This window comes from Takifugu rubripes, chromosome 15 (assembly GCF_901000725.2).
Source record: "Takifugu rubripes chromosome 15, fTakRub1.2, whole genome shotgun sequence".
NCBI classification, from domain to species: Eukaryota; Metazoa; Chordata; class Actinopteri; order Tetraodontiformes; family Tetraodontidae; genus Takifugu; species Takifugu rubripes.
This window is the reverse complement of record NC_042299.1, coordinates 934,616-939,492: the sequence shown is the minus strand read 5'-3', so window position 1 is coordinate 939,492 and position 4,877 is coordinate 934,616.

Genomic DNA, 4,877 nt, shown 5'->3' with positions numbered 1-4,877 from the left:
TGCTGACCTCGCCTCTACGCTGTAATGCTGCTCCTGGCAGCATGTGTCCACGGTTTGACCCCAGCACAAATTCCTACAGAGATGAAAGGTCATTATCATTCATCTACTCAGGCTTCTTCCTTCTCATCTTCCTGTGACCACTTCGGTCCAGCAGATGGGTCTCAGTTATCACCTTTCAAGTCCACGCTGTGGGACCTCTGAAGGAAAATGTGACAAGAGACTGGGAATATACTTCCAAACCCTTCAAATGAAGGGATGTGTGTGTGTGTGTGTGTGTGTGTAAGAGAGAGAGAGAGAGACCCTTATAGGTATACAACATCCTGTATGTATAGAAATCTATTTTTAGCATGTAAAGCTCCAGCAGGCTGAGACCACTGAATGAGATGAATTGGAAACTTTAACCAAAAATATTATAAATATATATGTCCCTATACAAAAATCTAAATTAGACAGATTGCTAACCGTGATATGTTAACACAGCAACGTTTTCAACATTGTCTCAGTTGTAGATAGAAGAACCAGTTTAGCATCTATCTTTGGGTGGTATCACCACCGTAAAGTGTAGGCAGGAATTCAGAGGAGTCTCATTCTTCTGTTCTGGTGAGAACCAGAAAATGTTCCACCACGTACCCATGTTGAGTCCACTCGCCTTCCTTGGCTCAACACGGAGAACGCCACGGTGACCCAACCTGTGAATGACCTCAAAACACAAAATCATTTTTGCTGACAGGATAAATCAAGGTTCAGAACCGGGTCTAGGCTTCCAAATCACCATGTGTTCCGGTGTGAGGTTCCACTTGGGAATTTACTGCCTCTGACCTGTTGGTGTCAGACTGGACCATCGTCTCTGCCCGCTGGCGTGAGGGCCACCAGGCCTGAGGGCCGTCTGGACCGAATCTGCACCTGACTTGTGTCTCCAAACTGGCCCCTTTTCTCTTCATTGTGTGTCTCCATACCTGGTTACACACCCCGATTGTGTTGTGAGAGAGTCCAAGACTACACAGGTGGGTCCTGGTTAGAGCTCAACTGCTAATGACAGGACTAGTAATTAGTACCGTAATTTCTGGACTATAGAGCGCACCTGATTATAAGCCGCATAATCTAATTTTAGAAAGAAAATCAATTTTGTACTTATACAAGCCGCACCGGATTTTAGGTCGCAGGAATCCCACGTAGTAATATGAAAAATTAGATCGAAAACATTCAGTACCGGTATGTGTTTTTATTACCGTAAGAGACGAGTCACTGACGAGTGACAGACAGACAGGTCAGAAACAACAGCCACTCTTTTCACTTGTATGTTTATACAGAGATCTTAAATCCAGTTTTCATCCGTCAGGATTTTTAACTTTTAATTTAATCCACTTAGCAACATAAATATATTGTACCATTTTCTAACAGTGTCTGTAACGCAGCTACCTTGAAATATACGTCTGTATTAGCTACACACAAATCACGTTGTTTATGCTTTTTTACTCCAACAATGAACAATCTAAAACTGATGGCCCACCTCTAAAATCTTCTATCTTCATTGCGGTGGCGATTGCTTTTGCCTTCTGTCTGATTTGTACAGCGGAAACACCGCGGCCGCCTGCCCAGTGTTCCAGAACCTTCTCAAGCTCGGGCCACCTGCAATGTTTACGTCTAAAAGCTTTTGTTGTCTTTTGCTTTGGATCCGTTCTTCAGGCGGGCGTCTCCACCTTCTCCCCATTGATTACCGTAATGTACGCCAAGATTACGCGCGGCAGCTCGATTTCCTTCTTAACCGCCAGAGTGATCGCTTTAAACTTAAAAGCCGCATCATATGCTTTTCTTCTAGTATTTTCCTTGTTGATGAGGTTTAGTAAAAATGACTGATTCACAATAGTTGTGATAGTGTGCCACGAAAAAAAAAACATAAATAAGCCGCACCATAGAATAAGCCACCGGGTTTTAAGTGTAGGAAAACAGTAGCAGCTTATAGTCCGGAAATTACGGTAATCGGATGATGTGCTTTAATTGTTTTTGTTCAGCCAAATCCTTGAAAAACAAACCATGTTTCCACACATATTTCAACGATAATCTGTTAAGTCTTAAGGGTGTCTGCACTCATTGGGGACAAGGACAGCAGGAAGTTCCCTCTCGGGGCCTCACAATAGCCAGACAACAAACGACATAAATACACCAGACATCACTTTCACTCAAATATGGAGAACTGAGATTGATTGTGTTTAATATGCCTAGTTGTTGCTAAAGTAGCAGCTATTAATCAATCAAACGTAACGTACACATCGTTAAATTTCTCACCATCATGCCGGGAGTGACTCGGCTGGTTATTCATTATCATAAGATCAGGTTTCACTAACTGGTAAACCAGACATGTGACCTCTGCAGAAATGCATTCTTTACCTCCCCCAAACTGTAAGTGATTACGTGTAGTAACCTTCCAATCACCTGGGGTGGCACGTGAGCAGTCCAATCAGGTTTCAGAGGTGGTCCAAACACCGCTCATCCCTCTAGCTTTGCTCCTGAGGACGCTAATGCCACCGCTGCAGTCCTGGTGGCAAAGCTATTTCTGTTCACTCCATATATCACTGATGTTAATGGTGATGTTGCCTCAGTCCGTGTGGCACCTACTGCACGTCTGTCCGTCCCAGGGTTCTTCTTTTCCCAAAATGGGAAGGTTTTCCTGATCTGGTGTGAGGGCCTTGGAGCCTTTATAAGCCCTTAAGGCAAACAAAGTGGAGCAGGGTGGCAGAGGCCACCAAAGTGCTGCGCACCTGTCTGAGACAGCAACAAGTCAACGATCGGAAGTCCCAGGTCGAGGAACAAAGCACGTATATTCAGGATGAGGTTGAGGGGAGGCCAAGGGAAACTCAGGAACACGGATTATTGAAAGATTCCTCAGCAGCGAACTGCCAATACCAAGACCTCAACCTCAGAGTGGGCTCATGGATCACTGGTGTCCTCAGCCCCCAAGACAGATCAACCTCCAGGAGTTCACAACAAAGGGAATGGTGCTGGGAGGAGGAGGGAAATACAGTTTCTTCACCGCGACCATGATTACACACTGGAGGATGCATAAACAACCACAAGTAATGTGCCAGGATAAAGAAGACTCAATTCAGATTCAAATGGGACATGCGGGTCCAACCATACGCCAGTGCCCTGAAAGCACGATGGAAGGTGAGATGCCGGTGTTGGGACCTGGACCTGTGGGCGGGAGGCTCACCTAGCATAACCAAGCGGCCACATGGCTTTCTTTGTCTTGGAGACCCCAAATGTCCTACAATCCTCCAGGTGTAAAACGTGGATCCAGCAGTTGCTGCTGGTTGACTGTAGCATGTGACTCTGAGGTCATGGGGGTCATAGAAAGGCTCTGCTCTTACGACTACCTTCACTGTTCTCACCACTCTTGGGACCCCCAGCTGCTGAGCTCAGGCAACCTACTAAAAAAGCAGCTCCACTGTCCCTCCTCACCACAACAATAGAGATACTGTGAAAAAGGTTCAATTAGCCAGCAAACACATCCAGCTAGCTAGCACCAAGCTGCAAACAGGCTACCTCAAAGGACCTTAAAGGAGCAACCAGTTTTCCTCCGACCTCCCTCCTCTAACCTGGCACCTCATTAAACACACACACCTTATCACATTCCATACGTGCACGTCTAAACAACACGCAAGTACCCGCTCTGTCAGAGATGCAGAGAAGGTTTGACAGAGTGGTCGAGAGGATGGGTTTTAATAAACACTCCATTCATTACTTACAATCTTTATACAAACACCTCTTGGTTCATCTTGACTTCTTCCCTTTATCTGGGACAAGGTCGGAGAGGCAGCAGCCCAAGCAGTGATGGCCAGACTTCCCTCGCCCCAGATCACTTCCTCCAGCTCTTCCAGGAGTATTCTGAAGCGCTCCCAGGCCAGCTCAGAGACACGGGTGTCCTGGGTCCACCTCGGAGCCTGGTGGGACATGCCCAGAACACCCCCCCCCCCCCCCCCCCCCCCCCCCCCCCCAACTGGGGTTTGTTTGAAAAGCAAGAGATTAACCTTTTTGGTGAAGGTGTCTTCACACAACACATCAGTTCCTCCCCTTTAGTCTAAACATGTCGCTGGAAAATTAAGTTTTATTTTATATGTTGGAATTTAGCTCGTACTGTGTTTGTCTAACATGTTTAACGTGGATGAGGCCAAACACTTCCTGGATACCAGTGCAATGATTTTGCTAGAGTCAGAACTACAAAGGGGAGTTAGGGCTCGAACGCCCACCCTACCAGGAACGAGCAAACCCTTTCATGGGAGCCAAGTGAAGCACACTTTTAGTCCATCTATGTGTTATGGGCCGAGGTGCCCTTGAGCAAGACACCAAAGCCACAAATTCAGAGACATTCTTAAAGCTCAAGTCTTGGATTTCATGTCTTGGAGAAATAGATCCTGCAGGTGTTGTTTTTCTCTTGGTCCTTTTAGATTTGGTGGTTAACGACACATTTGATGTAATATTCATGACAAAGAACCTAATGTTAACAGCTGTTACTGGAAAAGTAAAAACATATAATTTCCTGAGAATGACAGGACCTCTCCCAGGAGCAGGACCATTCATGCATGTGCAAATGTCAACAAAAGGATGGAGGACTCTGTTCTCAGCTACAAATTGTGTTTTAAAATGGTTGATGAACAGGGCAGCTATGGAGCACAAACCATCAGCTGAGGCCTCCTGATGGCAACATCCTGCTCCAGCATGAGAACTCCAACCAGGAACTCACTGAGCCCCAGGGACAGATCAGGCTGCTCAACCTCTTCGTTGTTGTTCACAGAGGATCAACGGTGTAACACAAAAGGAAGGACAATGTGTTACTGACAGTGTTAACCAGTGTTGCTCAGTGGAGAAGCTTCTTATGG